At 44.5% G+C, this 19,592-nt stretch overlaps 1 long non-coding RNA gene across 1 annotated transcript; it reads left to right on the top strand.

Moving 5' to 3' along the window:
* The first annotated feature begins 531 nt into the window (after window positions 1-531).
* Window positions 532-19,151, top strand: LOC116452721. Its single transcript, XR_004243578.1, has 3 exons — window positions 532-580; window positions 2,689-2,838; window positions 10,339-19,151. It is a non-coding gene; the product is annotated as an uncharacterized LOC116452721 (long non-coding RNA).
* The last annotated feature ends 441 nt before the right edge of the window (window positions 19,152-19,592 follow it).

The raw sequence follows: 19,592 nt of genomic DNA on the forward strand, positions 1-19,592 counted from the left end.
GTTTGATCCTCGGCACTCTGGAGAGCAGCTTATGCTGCAGCAATCCTGGTAACTACCTGGTAACTACCATAAAACTACCAGAAGCAGACCTAGCCTGCCTGAAATGCTGCTGCTTTAGCTAGAATCTCAATGTAAAGCTCACCAGGGTTTGGTGGCTGTCCTCTGCCCGGAGCTGTCAGCAAGCACCACCAGCTGTCAGGATGAATGATGGATTAACAAACGTGTAATGATTTAGTCCCTCTCCAGGAACAAGCAATACTGCCAGAGTGACACGCATCCCAGACATGCAGAGGAGAGGGATGTGTGGCATTGTCTCACTCAATAACAGGAGCTGGCAAGTGGAGAAAGCAATGTTTTTCACCCATTACACTGTGAATATATATGTGAACCCCAGAAAATGCAGATCAGAGACAGGAGATTCTGATTTAATTTCTTGTTGTTTGTTTTTTAATATAAGGGTAAGATTTAACAGCAGAGCATAAAACTTCCAAGCTGAAAGGCTTTGTGCTCTGTTTTTCCTTTTTCTTTTTTTTCAGATGATGTTCAAGAGGGACCAGCTGGCTTCACTGGACTCCACAAGGTACTTTTGTTTATGGATGAAGCCATGCAGATGGGGATCAAAGGTTGTGCAGAGCTGCTGTAGAGCTCGCTGGGGCTGAGAGAGGTCGGGCACCAGAGATTAATTTCTTGGCTGCTTAGAGCCAAGGTTTAATAGCAGACTGAGAAAGGACAGTGATTGAGTTTACTGCGAGCAGAACCTATAGTTCAGGTCAAGTAAAAGGAAGGAGCTCAGGGGCTCTGTGTTTGGGTTGCAGGAGAAAGTCTAATGGCTTAACAATATGTGGCCTCAGCAAGGCGTGTGGCAGTGACTGCCACGACTGAGCTGGGGCAGTGGGAGAGAGAGGGGCTGCACCCCCGGAACATCACCTCCAACACAGCCCCGGGGCCGGGCAGGGCTCATGCTCACAGCCAGGCAAAGCAAACACACAAAGGAAGCCTTGTTAATTCTGGAAATAAGGACAGAGGGAAAAAAGGGAAAACATCCCCGTGTTCTCTAAATAGGGAAAACAGTGTTTGAGATGCAATTATTGTTTTAGTTTTTGAATTGCAAACTTCAACAAACCTGTATGGACATCAAGCTGCCCAGGATCAGGGCTAGGTGACTGACTTTGTCTAAATCAAGAACTAATTTTGAAGCTGAAATTAAACTATACCCTGACTTCAACTCCTCTGACTGTTTCATGCAACTATTCAATTTCATTTAATTTTCTAATTTTCCAGTTTTGTGTTAGTTGTCTTTTGTTTGGTTTTCTTTATTTTTTTTTTTACAGATGCGTCCTTTATTGTATTTAATTATATCCAATTACACTGTGATATTCCTCTCCCTCTTGGAGTATTTTTCTTTATTTTTTGGGGTTTTTTTAAAGAGCATGAATTAGAAAAATCTGGCTGGGAGAATCTGCTTTGAGAATTGGAATGAGGTTGCATGTTGTTATAAATCCCACGTTAAGGAAAAGAATTCTGTAAGTAATTTCAGGCTGTTTGTTGTCATTTTGGTGGAGGCAGTGAGCAGGATGGACTTAGTACAGGTGGGAGTTGCCAGCTCAGTGCTATGGACTTCAGACCAAAATCCATAGGCAAAGAATTTGTCTTGCATTCGTGATTTGCCCTGGAATTGCAGGGAACGGGAAAATCATGATGATATCACAGGCAGGCCATGAGCATGGAAGCTGAATTGCAATGAGGATCTATCTCAGCTACGCAGAAAGCATCTGTCTGACCCCACCTTAGAAAGTCCTCATTCTGCGGCTCTGAGTCACCTGTTCACTGGATTTCCTATTAAAACACTTGTCTAACTGGTCCTGCCTTAAATTCTCCTTCTTTGGAGGCTCTTGGGTCATGACAAGTTTTGCCTTTTTTCACCACTATGAGCTTTTTTCTCAGGAAGCTACGAAAACAGCACCAAATGTGAACTGAGTGACGTGGGTTTGGTGATGGGGCACAGGTGGGACTCCTCTCCCAAAGTGCTCCCATGCTGTCTCCATCCATTAAACTTGCTACGAGAGCTACTGGCTCAACTCTGCAGTCTCTCCTGTCAGAATTATTTTACTCTTTTTAGGAGTGAACACTTGCTGGATCACAAAGAATGACCTGATCATGTAGTGATTAAAATTCTCACCAGGGATTTGGACCTCTACATAAAATCAATTGCACTGAGGTCTTTCTTGTCTCAGGTGTTGCTGTGCTGAATTCATGGTGATTTCTAGATCTCTTAAGACAGTATTTCGAAAAGTTTCTGCTTTTGCCATCATGTAAAGTGAGGGGGAAAAAAATGTTGGTTTTTTTAAAATTTGTTTTGTCTGGTTCAAACTATCAACACACAAGAAGGAGCTTGGATGCTTCTTTGGAAGTGATTAATTTAATAGCAAGTTTTGCCTTTCATGGAAAGGGATTTTGAAGAGGACTTGTGAATTAAAGCTTGAATCAGTCTCTAGACTTTCTCTAGCAGATTATACCACTTGTGCCTGCTGCAGGCCTTGTTGCTCCTCCCCTGGAACACCCTGGAGAAGTGGCTCCCAAAGGCAGGACAGCAGAGTCAATGAGGCCAGCTTTGTGCAAGCTCTGATTTTGGAGGTTTTCAACATATGTCATCTTTAATATATTTTTTCTGTCGTCCTCTGTCCCTAGACCCCGTGTGTTTCCACTGGGTCTCTGACAGAGATGCCAGCATGCTTTGTGCTCAAAACTGTGTGAAGCACCCAAGCTGACAGGGACTGAAGGAAAACTGTCACAAGCAGGCACACAACTTCTCTGGCTTTGCTGGCTTTGAAATCTGTGGTAAGTTACTCTTCCTTGGATTTTACACTTTCTGTTAATTTTGTTTAGGCATTACCAAATAATTTATGTTCTTTCCTCTGCATTTTCTTTTTTTTTTTTTTTTCCCACCTATGGGGGGAAATTGCTTAGTGGAAATGAAATAACCTCCACTCCAGAAGCTGCCAGTCCCTGACCTGACCCCCTCAAAGACAACCATAGCCTGTCCCCCTTAGCTGCTGTTCAAGCAGTGCAACACCCTTTAGGAAAATGCAGATATGATGGTATTTAGAAATCATATCTAATGAGAAAGGGAATTCAGTACATCCATAATTTTCCCAGCATGAATGAAGAGAAAAATTCTGCTATAGCAAAGCAGAGCCCTGGTGTGAACAGACCTGAATTTACTGAAAGATGGAAATAAGCAACGTTTTGATTTTGCTGCTCTCAGGCCCCTTCTCAAACCAAAGTCAGCCCAGTTTCATCAGCCTTTCAGTCCCACCTCTCTTCTATTCGATCTGAACCTTGTAGTACAGGGGAATCAAAGCAGGAAAGTGTAATATGTGGTAGAAATGATGCTTTTAAAAAGCCGTGGCTTGCTCTCATTGCCCTGCATTCTCCCTGTGTCCCAGTTTCCTGAGCAGGACTCAAAGTTTTGGATTTAGCCCCTCTGTCGAAGTTTTTGGCCAGATGAGCAGATGCATTAAGGTGCTTTCCTGCATATTCTTCTCTAATTGCTCCAAGTGCAGTGGCCATCAAGCAGAAATCCAGTCGGTAAAGTCTGCAGCTTGTGGACAACTTTTCTTGCCAACCATGCATTACGAAGGGCTAATTGTAAAAGTGGTGCACCTGCTGGCTCCCTTGGTGGCTGGAGCCAACAGGAAAAAAAAAAAAGTAATTTATTAATGATCGAGTCACAAATAGTAATGAAAACAATAGGAGCATCTGAAGGAAGCGCTGCCGGGGGCAGAGGTGCAGGTGCTCTGTGCCCTGAACAGGCTTGTCGGCATTTTTATAAAGCTACTTTACAGCCCTTATCAATTTCCTACTGCTTTCTGTGTACCCCCTGCCCCTTTGCAAATGTTTTGCCTGCACAACAGGCTCAGCATTTCTTGTTGTAGGTGATAAAATAGCTGTCACCCTGTGGAGGGAGGAAAGAAGCAAAAAAAAAAAAAAAAAAAAAAAAAAAAAAAGTTAGGTCCAAAGAAACAAAGCAGAGGAACACATTTCCCAGCGAACAAACGAGGGGCTAATGGAGCCGCTGAGTCGGCACCGGCAGAGAGGTGATGGGAACTTAGCTGAGGAACGCTAAAAGATTTGGGGTAACAAATGCTGGAGGGCAAGAGAGACTCATTCCTTGAACTGAGGCGGGGCTTTGCGTGCAGCCTTGGATCTCAAAGGTGACGGGCACACGCCTCAGCCAACGCTGCCCCCAGGACTTTCGGATCTGTTACCCTGAAAATCTCAGCCGCCTCTTAAATAACTACACCACATGGGCAAGCTCAAGGCTGCTTTTCATTTTAAGTAGGCAGAGCAGTTACTGATGATTTGGGTAAGCTGCTTGTTCCTGAGAGTACTCAAGTAGTTATAAGATGTGGTCACCCTGCCTCTCAAAATGCTGTGGCTCTTGGAACACTGAGATAACGCAACTGATGCACATAGACGAACACAAAATCTTTGAGAAAAGGGTATGGTGAGCTAAGGAACTAACTTTTTAGCCAGCTTTCACCACCGGGGCACAGCAGTGCAGTGCCCCTGAAAGGTGCCAGCTGATCACCAGTTGCAGAAGGACCAAAAATTTCATTTCAGTCATGTCAGGCTCTCACCATGCCCAGGAACAGGGTCAGAGAGGACACCCAGTGTTTGCCTTTCCCCTGCTTGGCCCATCACACGTGGCTTTAGCCTGTTCCTGACACAAAGCACTAACACAGACACCTGCTGAGTGCTGCATGGGTTGTGTCTACAGAACCTCAGAGCTACATGTGCTAATTCTACAGCTTCATTCAGCTTGCAGTGAAGGAAAGCTGCACTGAGTGGAAAATTCTTGCACTGCCGTGCTGAAAGTGCTCCTACATGGACATTTGCCACAGCTTAGGTGGGAGCTGGAAACTTCAGACTGTGGGAACTTGTCTGTGTGTCTGAGCCCATAAACTGTTAACTGAAGCCTGTGTGTATAAAAAATAGAATTTTTAAAAATGTTACAGGTGTAGCTGTCTCAGCAGGAAGGAGTCAAACTTAGAGGTCAGCCTGGGTCTATACGAAATCTGTGTGGGTTCCAGGTCCTGCATTTACTGCTGTGACAGGGTTTATCAAGGCTCTGAACACCCTGAAGCCATCACAAAGTAGCTGCAACCACCTCGCCAATGAACGTGATGGGTCAGCTCTATCTAACTTTTCACTGTCTATCCTGCATTCAAAGGAGAAACCTTGCATCCCTTCTTCCCACCTCACCCAAATTCCAAACCCTCACACAAATCCCAGCAATTTATAAGAGTGATTAAAGCACACAGTTTTTTGCCTTAGTGACAAACCTTCCCCTTTTAAAGTTTTCTTTTTCCTTAGGAACTAGGAATCTTTCCTGTAAAGACAGCTGAAATCCGTATGAATGAGCATGAATTCAGGTGTGTGTTTTAATAACCATGCCTAATGCTGTGAAATCAGTGCTAATTACTGCCTGGTGATATGAGGGGGCACCTGCATGGCGTGGCAGTGTTAACACAGCCAGGATGGCTTGTACATGATCCATGAGGAAAGGTGAAGGCAAGGCTCATATATCCCCAGCACTGTGAATATCTAATAACTTACAGTCACCATTTGCTGCCTGCAGAATTAACCTCTTGTCTCCCCCAGCCTGGGGATTGGGTGCACAGTGTAGGATTTTAACTTCTCTATTGAAAAATGTGCCTGCAATGCTGTCCATCAAAACTCCTGCTGCTTTCTGGAGAGTATTATTAATAAACTTCTCCATAGCAGAAACAGGACCCTTTTAGAGCTCAGATAAGGTATTTTCCCTGTTAACCAGCTGGGCTCTTTGGCTGTGGACGAATGCAGTGATGAATGATGGGTCAAGGATGGAGCAGGCTGATTTCTCTCCAAGCTTGACCTTGTCTCTGCTCTGACACCTGAAATGACAGATGCATTAAGAAGTTATTTATTCAGGGGAGCTGCAGAGCATCACACCCTTTGCAAGGCAGCACCTACTTTTATAAGGATGTTAGAGCTGCCTGAGCCATCCCCTCGGTGTCTGCTCTGCAAACAGCTGCTGTGCAGGAAAGCTGCAATCCTGGGTGTCTGTCAGGGATACCCTGTGAACTGCAAGGCAAAAACAGGAGCAGGGACCACACGTTTGCTCCCAGGCAAATAATCTGCATATCTGCAAATCCCCCACCCTGGAACAGCATTAACTAACTATGAAAATGCACCTGAAGGTTTCTGGGTTGTTGAAGGCCCAATGTTCTGGATAAAATGCAGCGCTGAGGATTAAACAACTTCTGCTGTTCAGCTGCTTCTGGCCTCAGTGCACTTGGGAGAATTTCTGTTTTGTGCCTTTGGGATTTTTGTGATTTGTTGTACTGTGGCCAACCGCGCTCTCCCCTGGAGCTGAAATCAAGGGAATCATTTTGCTTTTTTCCTTCATATTGTGGCACACATGGGTGGAGGGGTAGTCAAGCAGCATCCCATGAGCAGACACATTTCCTTTTTGGGAAAGTAATTATTGCTGAGAGGTGAAAGAGCTCTGCCTAAATCTATAGAAAAATGCATGTGTAACATGCATAACCAACCAATTCTCTCCCTAACCTTTTGCTGCAAGTATGAAAGCTGTTTGTACTTTTAAAATTGGACTTTTGTTTAGAAAAAATAACTTTGTCTATACACATAGCTGCTGGGCATGTGATATTTTCCTCACAGGAGCCATGGTGTGGATTAATTTGTGCAGCAAATTCAGGAAAGATGTCATGTGCTGTGATTCTGCATCCTTTGGAGTACTGGTAGAGCTTAGAGGAGGGAGCACCATAAGAACCCCAAAGAGCTGCCCCTGAGAAACTTGGTAAATCTATTGACCTCAACAGAATTAACAGCAATTGATACCTGCTCTGAGTAGAGCCCTTCTTTCTTTTTCATATCCCCTCTTCCCCCAGATAAAGCCCCTTTGGAACAACACCAGCAGAACTTTTTGGGTATATGCTAAAGTCCATTTTGTGGCATTGATTGCAAGTGCAGTTGTTAATTTGAGATACGTGAAATTCTAGCCTAGGTTAGGAGGGCTTGACTACGCCACTGCATGATGCAGCTGTGACTGCTTTGGCCTTCAAAGTGGTTTGGAACAGGTTGCAAATAGCCAAAGTTCAAACCCGAGTTACCCAGCCACAGAAGTTGTCCCAGACTCCCCTCTTTCTCCTGGTCTAATACAAGGGTGCTGAACAACAGAAAAGTTGCTCAGAACCAGCAACATCAGCATTTCTTGATTTAATGTGAGGTGGTGAGGGCTGTCCTGCAGCTCAGCAAGGGAAAATGGAGATGTCCTGTTCCTGTTTTGCTTCTGTTAAAAAGCTGGATCTTTACAGTTTGGGGTGTTTGGGGGAATGTAGGTGCACAGCAGACCTGGGCTACAGCTGTCAACAAAGAAGGAGTCAGGCCAGGGGGAGGCTGAAGGTATGTTTTCCACAATGGTCTGTTAAATACATTACAAGAAACCTCTCTTCCATCATGAGTCCTGGTTTAAAACTACTGCCCTGGGGCATAAAAATCAACTCCTAACAACTTCCAGTGGGACCACTATTCCATCAGTGTTCCCATCAAATGTTGACTCCATGATTAATATTCACCCTCTTTCTTCGTTAATCATCAGTCTTCATTCATTTCTCTGCACCTTCCCGCTGACAGGGGTGGTGTGTGTAGAGCAGCTGGTAGGGAAAACAGAGAGAGCTGAACTGCTGTACACAAGCTGCAGAGGGAAAAAGCCACCTCAGTGCAGTGTGTCAGCTCAAAATGAGTCCTAAAGATGCAATTTTTTCCCTAGGCTTAGAAGAAGGGGGTTAAATTTTCTTTTTGTGAGATGGGGCCTTACTGCAACCCCTAACTACCACTGTAGTTTTACCTTGAGTGTCATAGCAGTGACTTAGAGCAGGAATGAAAGTCACACAGAACAAACTGTCAGAATTTGGCTCATCAAATTAAATCTGTACACAGTCCTAAAATAGAGCTTTGCAATTAACACTTGCACCATAAATTTAGAATTTATAGCCCGCTCCCAGTTTCGCCCCAGACTTCCTGAGTGATGTTGAGCATGAGGCTCGACCCCCTCCTCACTGAACAGGGAGTTATTACTGTTTTTTCCTCCTTATTCTGTCTCTCTCTGAGCAATTGGAATTGTTCATCCTGCAGAGAAAGTACTCCCTGTTTATAAACATCTGAGCTCAGTAAGCACAGGAGCAGAGATGCACTCATGAAATAGACGTCGCATATTAATCTGCTTTCTCAAAAGCACTGCAGCACTTTCTGTGGTTGTTCTCCACTCTGGTAACTTCATCCAGAGATCTGGAGGCTGCATTCCCCAGACTTAGGCTTCCCTTGATATGCTTTGGAGTGTGCTTAGGTTTGTTTGGTAGAAATGGTGAATAAGTTGCCTTACCATTGCGATCATGGTAATATAAGCAATAAAGAAGCATCAAAAAAAGAAATATTTTGAGTTATAAAATCTAGAGCTTGGTTTGGTCTTCTCAGACACATCAGTAATTCTGTGCAAATCCACATTTAGGACAATGAATTGGACATTAAGTCAACAAAGTCAAAATTCACAGGATGATCCTGCTGGTAAGAGGAAGATTTTTGTGTTGTGCCTTTTTTTCCCAGAAAGGTGATGGTCTATGAGCGAACAGCTCCTCAGAGAAGGTTTGCAGGATGCACAACTGATGGTCAGCACACCATCAGCAAATCTACTGCAACTTTTCTGGGGGAAAAGGAAAAAATCTGCACTAGTGGTTGTTTTTGCCTTGTAGACAACGATACTGCCTTGAGTGCAGGGCTTGCACTTGTCTGCTTGCTTCCTGCTAACTTTTTAAAGAGAAATATTTATCACTAAAGATATAGGTCATGAAAAATTAAAATGGAGAATGTAAATTGCAACTGTTGCAGCGCAGGTAAAGAAATGATTGAGCGTGGTAGGAATCTGGGATCATTTGTGAAAGTCTGACAGGCAAGAAAGCAAGAAAGGTCACTAAAGAGATGGAAAAATGACCAAGTGTTGCAGTGCCTGCTGGAACTTTTGCTTCTTCACTCAAATTGAAACAAACTTTGCTGCAGAAATAATTGAAAAATGCAGATCCTAACGAATTTTGGATTTAAAACATTTAAAATGAGGATCCTTTTAAAGCTGCAATGAAAATGTTTGTGTTATTGGAAGTCAGAATTGTGCTGTACATCCATTAATAATTTTTCCTCTGCTCTTCTGGGGAGAATTCTGTAAAACAGCAGAATTCACTACTGTAAGCACTTAAAAGCTTTCTCTTCATGTCCCCAATATTTTCCCCTACTACTTATATAGTGTGCTGCAGATATTACTCCATTTTTCTCCCTCCCTTTATTTTCCAATTTGTTGTTTCACCGATATCTTTTCAAAACTTCCTCTACATTTTGAAACCTCATTTGCCATTAAGAGAAATGGAGCATTAAAAAAAACATTGAAAAATTTGGATATGATTCTGTCTGGAGGGGGAAAAAAAAATATCCAGGATTCTGCTACAGCCTTCAATTCATGGCATCTGATGAAGTGAGAGAAAAGATACAAAGCACATTCAGCATTCATAAAAAGGAATTTATAAATGGTGGCAGATACTTTATTAATTGTAGGCATTGCACAGGGAGAATTTTAAGTTTAAAATTAGGTTTTAATTCTTTTAAGTTAAGAATTTTATGAAAATAGGGGAGTTGTGTCTTTTAGAGCTTTTATTCTTCTTTTTTAACAAATTCCAGTTTAAATGTTGGTATCAGAAGTTTTTTCTGAATGAAAAGCCTTTCTTTTCTTTCAGTTTTGTGTTTTGACAGTTACCTTTTGCAATCCAAGACAACACATCTGATACCAGAGAGAGACTGGATTTTATTTACTGATTCAGGAGATGGAGTGCAAGGATGTTCCTGTTGTTGTAATAACATGCACAGACTGATTACACGCCAGCTCAGTACCTAATTTATATCCTCCTTTCTTCCTGAATTAGTGTGAACAACTGCAGCAGCCTGCTCGGAATGTGCCAGCAGCTATGTGGAAGTATTCTCATTTTTTACACGGACTTGGACCCATGTCTTGGGAATGTTTTCCAAAATGTACATTGCAAAGGGGGATGGAGGTTTAATAACTCCAATGCTGACCAGCAAACACCTAAGTTTATGTAAGAGATAAGCAAGGCTTATCCCGCTGTTTTAGGAGGAGAAAAACATCACCAGGAAAGTTGGACAATCCAGCATCAGAGTCCTCATTACTGAGTGTTACTTTTCATTCCTTAAATTACTCTTTTCTCTTCTTTACAGACCAGCATTTGGCAACTTCCTGGGCATGAACTTCTGAATCTGGATCCAGCTTCATTCTGGGAAGATGCTCTGTCCCACATGTCACCAACCTGTGTAGTACCCCGACAAAACCCTTTTTCTTCCCCTCACGTTTGCCTCAGTTTCCCCACTTGGAAAACCCTCAGGGCTCCATCTCTGCCATGCACAGTGCTTAAGACATAAATCACAAAACATCTGAAGGTGTTGATACACCCTCATTTGAGTGATAATACAGCTTTTGTGCTAGAGGAACAGTGTAGTGATATTTTAAATGGCTTAACCTCTTTGTCTTTCAGAGATATTTTCTGGAGCCAGAAAGCCCTTGGGACAGCAGCAGGAATGTAACTCCACTTACGTGTGTGAGGGATTCAATAATACATAAAATAGCACATTATCTCTTTAATTACTACAGTGGTAGATCACATTTAATATTATTTTTTGGATAGGAAATAATAGTGGGAGCCTGGAGGGAAATTTCCTTTGATTGCCCTCCTCCATTACCCCGAAGATTGCTCGCTGTACATTAAAAGCGTGAGCAGGAAAGGTCTCCAAAGCACAGTTTGCAGGCTCCCTCAATAAAGCAGCAGCTGCTAAAACAGAACAAACATCAGCCAGTGCTGCCTGTGTCATGGGAAGAGCTGCCTTGGCTGGAGAGGGTGGTGGAACTGTGATACACAAGTGGCTGGGCCTTAGAGACTGCCCTTGGCTGGGCCTGGTCACTGATTCTTTCTTGGAAGAGGAGAAGTGGAAGCATCAGAATTCATTTGCTGCTGTGGGTGGTGGCAGGGCTGCTCTGCTCGCAGGGTTTGTGCTCCCCAGCACCCTGGGTGTTCCCAAGGACGTAAGGCACTGGCTACAGGGCTACTGGGAAGGAAACCTGTTCAAGGGAATACAGATGATAAGGGAATTAGCGATGACTTTTGTTGGGTGTTTATTTTTTAAGCACCGGGCTGTTCCCCTGCTAGACTTCTTAAGGAGGAAAACAGAATTATCCTGTAAATGCTTCCCCATCACCAAGAACTGTGAATACAGAAAACAGCACATCAATGCTCATCAGCAAGGGCAAGACCTTTATGTCAATGTTCATTTGTGGAATCCTCCCTGGGGCTGTGAACATCCCCCTTGTGCTCCTGCAGGAAGGGCTGCTGCCCGAGGTGCCTGGGCAGCTGGGCTGGGAAACCTGGATTAGTGTAAACAGAGCCAACCCGTTCCTTCCTCCTTGCCAATCACACGTTTTCAGAAAACCCAAATGCAATTCAAGCATCCTCACAGCAGAGGTGGCCAGGCTGACACCTGGTGCACTTTAGGGTGCTCCTTTCCGCCGAGCGAGGCAGCAGGAAGAGAGGTGTTCTCACCATGCAGATGTGCCTCACAGCTGCGCTCTCTGTGGAACAACAGGAGAGGTTCTGAAGCCAAAAGGCAGCAATCCCAGCCCAGCTCAGCCCTGCAGCTGCAGGGCCTGGGCAGTTCATGTCCCCACAGCAGAGCAGGGATGTTTGTGCTGCTGCTTGGTGGAGCTCCCTCGCCAAAGGGGTGACGTAGCCCTCAGTAAACGCCACACAACCTGGAGCAAGTGCAGCAACTCAGAGCCACTGTGGCCAGCTTGTGGTTCTTCCCCATCCCTCTGTGGGCACCCAATCAAGTATCTATTTTATTTTCCTGCTAAGCTGCTTTAGCCCAGGTTGCTGGGGGATTGTGGAGCTCTTGCATTTATCAACATTAAATAAGAAGCAATAAGCTCTTGGCTGTGCCTTGAAGAGCTTTCCTTTCCTGGGCAGTAAATCTGCAGTAACTCTCTCTTACAGTTTTATTGAGGGTTATCAAGTGTTTATTCAAAAGGCATTTCCGTGCATTCAACGTTCTTCTAATTGGGCAGTGAGGGGTAACGTTCTCTCAGGACAGACTATTATTACTGTGGTAAAATCTGCTCTCTTTAGTCAATACACTGGCCACGCTGCTAGTTTGCTGGGTGGAGAGAGGAAGTAGGGCTGTACTGGTGTATGGTTTCTACTAAATGGAGTTTGAACTATGTCACTTACAGAATCAGCTGCTCCAGAACACCTGGGAGTGGTCTGTGCTGTCTCATAAAGCCCTGTGAAAAGAAAACCTGGATAAAAACCAATCTTCTCTTTTCAAGGATGCTTAGACTGCCTCTGCACAATGTGCAAGGAGCCACATTGGTGCCCTTCTTTGTGGCTGAATTTCAGCCCAGGTGTCCTCAAAGAGCAAGTGCTACACAGGTGCCCATTGTTCAAGATGGCCCTGCTGGTTGCAAAGAGTGTTCAAAGATGATTTTCATAGTCTGGGCTTCAAACAGAAACTGTTAATTAACAAGGTGGTTTAGAATGAAATCCCTTTCTAGGGATATCTGGAAACCTGGAATGAACACAGGGAAGAAGCGTGTTAAGGGGGTGGGGTGCCGTTGGAGGCTGAGCTTGGTTTATTTGAAGAAAAAAGTTAATTTTGCCTTTGTTCTGCCTCTTCTATTAGCTACTGGTTGTTGGGGTGAAGAAGTCAGAAATGAGGTGCTCAAATAGAGGGAATTGAAAAGCAGTCACACAAACATGCCACATAACAGCAGGTTTTTTTGGACGTGGTAAAAGCAGGCTCACATTTGGATGAGATGTGACCTACGTGGGGCCGTATCTCTGCTCATATCTGCTGGCCTTTTGTGTGTCTCCTGCCATCCAAGCCTTCCCCCTGCACAGGATGAGCTTCTACTCCCTCCTCAGATGCAGGCAAAGGAGGAGGAGGGGTGGCTCAGCCAAGCTGATCCAATGTGCACCTGGACAGCTGGTACTTCTCACAAGTGCCTTTATTTTAAATCCATCCATCATGCTCAGGGGATCACATCCAGGCCCTGAATTGCAGAACTGGCACCTTGGGAAGTGTTCAGCTGTGAAAACTGACTTGGCAGGACAGCGTTGCAATATGAAAAGAAATGCTTTGCCTTTCTTATTTTTAAAAGGCAAGGTAAATGGAAGAGGCTGAACCCACTCACCAGCACTTTCAGGGGATGTATTTCTCCCTTGTGCCCTGCTGTTGAATGGATTTGGGGGAGTCTGACCCAGGTGAATGGGTTTGGTACAGATGGGAGTGGGCTGAGCATTGCATCTACAAAGTCTCAGGTCTTTAGAGTTTGCCTAAAGTGTCGTGTTGGACTCCAGTCTCCCAGGAATGTGTGTGACTCCACAACAGGACAGAGCAGTGAAAAGAAGTGCAGACTCTTGGGCAGAGCTGCAAACCTCAGAGCTGAGGTTTTGCTTATGATGGGATGCTACAGAGCTCTTAGATGAGAAGTTTGTGTGGGTGTGATACTGGACACAACGGGTCTAACTCCTAAGTTTTTTACATTGTGCTTTGAGATCTGCACTGCCGTTCTGATGAGTTCATCTTTCTTGAGCTACAAGCTGACCTCAGCCTGATGATGTGGAAGTGAAATGAAGTTACACCAAGTTGATGAATTTTCCTTGGTTTTATTCCTGGTCCTTTAGCTTTTACTGGTTTAGTAACTGGCAGGAGGAGTGGATTGCATAGATACAATAGGAGGCTTAATTAGTGTGCAAAGTGCTTAGAGATCTTCAAGGAAAGGTGAAATAGATGCAGAAAGTTATCTTCCCTCCTCCTCAGAGGCTGCATTTCAGTAATGGATGAAGTGACCCCTAAAATATAATATTAATTCTGCAAAGCACTTGGGAGTTCTTCTGAATCAAAGGTGCTATGCAAATATATTCTCACTTTCCTTTACCAGTCCCTTTGCACCAGCCAGTCCACCATTAGTGGTGATTCTCATTTAATCAGAATTCAGCCTTCAAATTTTCTGCAAGTCCATAGATAAATAAAGCAGCAGCCGTAGTTGATCATTTATTTATAAATCTATTTATAATCTATGTTTTGCATATTAATCAAAACCACTCCATGTGGCAATTCCTGATTAAGAACCATTTTTTTTGTCTCGTCTTTCTTCCCCCTAGATAATACGCAAAGAATTAGATTAGAAATAGTTTTTATAAATAAATTATGATAAACTCTTGCTTTATTTATACACTCAGACACTCTCCTCGTATTTCCATCTCCCTGCCATGTAGTAAGATATAGAAGTTGTGGCAGTGGTCATTTAAATGGGAAATGCTTAATTTTTAGGTGGAAAAAGGATGTTCTCTGACTCAGGTGAGACACTCCGGGGCCTGATCCAAGGCAGCAGGGTCAGGAATTGAGGGAGTTCTTGTGCACACAAAAACTCCAGGGTGGGAGGTGTATAAGAAGAAAACATCATGTAAAGTTCGGGAGGTGTGTGGACAGTATGATCAGTGGGGCAGCTGGGAGACAGGAGAAGCTGCTTTAGAAACAAAGCATCAGGGAAAAGCAGCAGAAAAGGACTGCTATGAATTGTTTCTGTTGGGGTTGGTTGGATGGAGAGGAAAGCTGCAGGAAGCAGGTAGCTCACGTCCTGCTGAGGGGAAGCCCTGCCACTGGGCAGCAGCTCTGTGTGGCAGGACATGCCAATGGCATGGGCTCCCTTCAGTGGTCAGAGGGCCCTGAGCCCGGCAGGGAGGAGCTGTGCCTTTGGGAGCTGCTGTTCTGCATGGAGCTGTCCCCCCGATCTCCTGTGAGCCTGGCCCTGAGTGCCAGCGTGACACAGAGCCGTGGGGCTGCACTTGGCAGCCCCCACCCGTGTGTAGGATCACAGGCTCACTAAGGCTGGAAAAGACCTCGAAGCTCATCAAGCCCAAGAGTTAACCCAGCACCACCGCGATCACCACGAAACCCTCCTGTGATGAGTCTTGTCACAGCTCTGGCCTCAGCACCCAGGGCCCCTCCCTGGCTTTCCCAAAGCAGGCTGCAAACGAACGCAAACCATTCCACCTGGATTTTGTCGGTGTGCCCAGCTCCACAGTCCCCGTGCTGTTTCACCAGGATATGGCTGCTGGCACAGATACCCCCAGATTCAGCTGTGCAGCACCAGGACAGGCTGGATGTGATTGGGAAACTGATGCAGCTGGAGTGGGGCTGCCCCGTGACAGGAGGGTTTGGGAAGCTGCCTTGCCCCCTTCAGCAGCAGGTATCCATTGGGATCAGTGTCCAGCTACGTTCTTTGGTTTAGCCAAACGAAGCCTTGATAATGTGTAGTTAATTGCCAGCAAAACCATCATCATCTGTTCACGTGTTCCCAGCAGCTCCTGGGTGTGGTCTGTGGAAGTATTTGAAACCAGCAAAATAGAGGAGGTTATTGTGGGCTATAATTAAAGACCACTATCACATGTGCTGCAACTTTGAATTTGCCCTGGTGGGATGACTCAAATGTTTAAATACTTTTAATTTAATCTACGGATCTGGTTATGTGCATATTACCTGTTTTGTAAGCATTTTAGAGTGTGGAATACAAATGAGGCGTTGCAACCAGCTGGCAAGAATTGAGAGAAATAGCCAGAGAGTGGCAAGTCTTGGAGTCATGTGTGCTTGTGGTTCAAATCATGCTTCTAGCCTTAAGGGCTGAACGGAAAAGGTCTAAAATAAACCGTAAATACATTCTGAGGACAGGAAGAAAAGGAAACAAAGGAAAAAATCCCCAAATTTCTTAGGTCATGATGAAGGAGATCAGGAATTAGGGTATGACAAGGGCTGGGAGACTTGGCTCCACCTCCCATTCCTGCCACATGCTTTCTGTGTGACTTTGAATGAAACAATTTTCTTTGTCTCTGGGGGGTGGGAATAATAACAACTTCCTGTGTTGTGGCAACACAGGAAACTGAAACTGCAGTGACAACCACTGTCACTTAAGAGAAAGCTTTGGATACAACCAGATGATTCTGAAGGTCTCTACTATGGACCTGAGCTCTTTTCAATCAGCATGAAATGCAGCAGCTTCTGTGGTGGGACCAGGCGTGGCCCAGAATTAGAGCTGTCACGTTATAGAGTAAATGTTTCCTGGAGTTTCTGGGGAGTTTGTGTTGCTGCAACTTGCTTGAAGATACAAAGGCATGGATTTCCATGTGCATGCTTGAAGAAACCGAACTTGTAAACAGAGAGGTTGGAGTTGAGGGGATTATTTCTGTTTTGTTGCTCAGTTTTGTACATGTACCCCTGTTCACAAGAAGAGGCCATGCTGTATCAGCCAGGCAGAGTTAACAAATCTCTAACCTAGAGCAATAAATCCTGCTGAGGGCCATTCTTCAGCCAATCTAGGATTCATACAGCAAAATGCAGTGCTAGAATAACATTGAGGAGTGAGTTTAGGCTAAGAATGGTGTTGGGAATTATTTGTTCAGCCAGATGCTGAACTTTAATTTAAACAAGGGCTGATTTAGAAGAGAAGTGAGAGGTTGTAGTTTGGGCTTTCCTCTCATTAGTGCTCTGTTCCTCTGGCTCCTGGCTTGCAGCCTCACAGCCTCCAAAGTGCAGCTCAGCCCTTGGATACCTGATGTTGTGTAGGGCACAGGGACAGGGCCAGCACTGCATGCCCTGCTGTGCTTTATCTTGCTTAATGAATACTGTTCCTTCAACAACTTTATTGCCCTCTGTGTTCCAGGTTCCTTAATTACTTTCTGCTTGGCAGACAGGATCATTTTATTTTTATATTTTTGTTAAGTGTTACCAGATTCCCCAAGCATCACTATCTATAGGGAGAATGTCACAATAATTAACCACAAACAAGCCATACGGAAAAGAAGACAAAAGGGACAAATTTAAAATCAGCTCTTCTTTCCCCATCAAAAAGAGAGAGGAAAAAAAAAGAGAACTAGAGGCTCCTCTTTATTCTTCTGCTACCTTTAAAAGAAGGACATGAGGCATCTCCACATGTGCCAACCGTGCACACAAAGCCTGTGGGCAGAGACAGAAGACCAGACCTGGGGGCTAAATTAAGGCTAGGTGCACGATTAAACTGCTTGGATGTAACTACAGCCCCTGGCAGTAAGATTTCTGTTGTATTCCCTCTCTTTGTAAGGACTCTCCCTTGCCCTGCCTGTGCTGTTATAAACGACTTGATGAACTCAGTTCTCTTGCATATTCCAGTTTCTTTCATATTTGCAGCTGCACGTTCACTCAGTGGCAGTGATCCCAATATCCACAACCTGTGCTGGTCTCTTTTCCTTTGCAGCAACATTAAGACAAAGTGAATCTTGGTATTTGTTGAACTTTTTTTCTCCCTTCACTTCCACAGGAAAAGTAAGGTCTTTCACCTTTTTTAGCTGCTAAGGCAAGGTTGAAAGCAATTCACTGTACCTCAATAAGGTCAAAATGCAAAGGCAAAGTCAAGCTGAGAAACATGAGTTTGATCTTTCATTTGTAGACTTTGTCTCCCATGACCTGTGCATATTTGCATGTTCATACTGGCTTTCTCCACCTCTTCTATGGACTAGCCAAAAATCCCTTTTGTATTCTCTCTTCTGAAATGCAAAAATATAATAACAAACCAACTTCATACTGGCTATTCTGAAGTTGGCCCTAGATAAGTGGCAGGGTTTAGAGATTTTACTCCAAGGGTTTTCTCTCTACAAACATGACAGAAAAACCTAGGACTGAAACCTCTAAACCCTGTTTGAGATGACTCTTAACTATTTTTCCCAACCAAAGACCTTTCTCCTTGTCCCTGACATCACTGAATACAGCCAGGGGCAGTGAACTGAAGCGAGGTCTGTGGGCAGAAGGGAAAGATCTTGGAGATTAAACCAGTTTCAATACATTCATCATGCAAGTTAACAACCCTGGTGCTGGGGCTCCATCTCTCCTAGGGTTTTATCCACTGACCTGTCTGCCTTGCTGAACTATCTTTTCTATATTTTTGATTTCTGTGGAGGAAGAAGAGAGGTTTGGGATCAGTGTGTAGGAGTTAATCTAAAAATCCTGTTTAGGTACTTCCTCTACTTCCTCAAGGGTTTTAGGGAGTGAAAAAAACAAGCAAAAAGCCAAACCAAAACCCTAGTGATTGCCTGAGAGATGTCATCTGAAGGTACTGCAGAACAGGGGAATCATCAAAAGTGGTGGGGAACAGAAGGAAAGAGAACAAAATGTGCCCTTGTGTGAGCATACAGTGATTTCACTGTGGAATGTGCCATAGGATTGGGATGCAGGGGTTGCAGGGGACTTGTCTCTGAGGTGATGATGATTTATGGCCTTGCTTCATGTGATAATTGGCAAATGGAGAAAACCAGGTGCAGGGCCAGGGAGGGAGGCAAATTCCTGTCCATCAGGACACCTCTGACCCTCACAATGAAACGGAGGAAGGCCCATCCTGTGCTGCCTTCTGCAGAACTCATGTGCTGGCTTTGAGCAGCTCTCCAGAGGCTGTGGAGACACATGGAGAGGCAGCCTGCCCTCATCAGGGTCCCTGACTCATCCTCCTGTGTCCTAGAGTGACCTGTCCTGCATGCAGAGGCTCTCCTGGAGTATGGCTCCTCTCCTGTGTCTGCATGGGAAAAAAATGCTGGAGAGAGCTCTATTCCTTTTGAAAAATGACACAGGACTGAGCAGTGCAGGGGAAATTCCTCCAATTGCTACTTTTTGGGGTAAAGGGATAACTGGAAGTTTGGTGCCTGGTAATGTTACTGTAGGGAAGAGATGAGGCGACCCCAAGGAGTGAATATCTCTGGGATCTTCACAGAAGTGTTTGCTTTTCTGACATTTCATAACCAATTGGGACTTCTCAGAGCTGTTGGTGAACCCTCTCCAGGTACAAGGCACATACCTAATTTCTGACCTACCCATACCACAACACAGAGCTGAGAAAATGGAAGACAGCAAGACACGTTTTGGGGGAAAACCCTGACAATCTAAGTGTTTTATTATTGTTTTAAAATTTGTGTATTTCTGATGGGGATACAAAAAGGGAGGACCTGTTCTGCCTTGGACAAAGCCAGCCTGGCTAAAGCTCACGGCCCCTGGGCTGTGCTTCTCTCTGAGGCTGAGAATGTGCTAGGGAAGGCTGCAGAAGGTCCAGGGACCTGGATTTTTGCATCAGTTTTGGGAGGCTGATCCTCGGCCACAGACAGAAGGAAACTCAACTGAAAGCTGTTAAAGGTGTGAGGGGGTTTAAGCTACAACTGGAGATTCTTGCAGTGAAAAACAAAAGCAATCCAAGAAATTGCCTGCTGCCAACAGCTCCTGATTGCTTCAGCTAATTTCAGGGCCTGGAAACATCACTGACGATGTGATTTCTGAAACATGGGAAGTGTTTATTCTTGCAATCTCTACCATATCTGTGTCAGGAGTTTCATTGCTGTCACTTGTAGCAACCT

This window comes from Corvus moneduloides, chromosome 17, assembly GCF_009650955.1.
Source record: "Corvus moneduloides isolate bCorMon1 chromosome 17, bCorMon1.pri, whole genome shotgun sequence".
NCBI classification, from domain to species: Eukaryota; Metazoa; Chordata; class Aves; order Passeriformes; family Corvidae; genus Corvus; species Corvus moneduloides.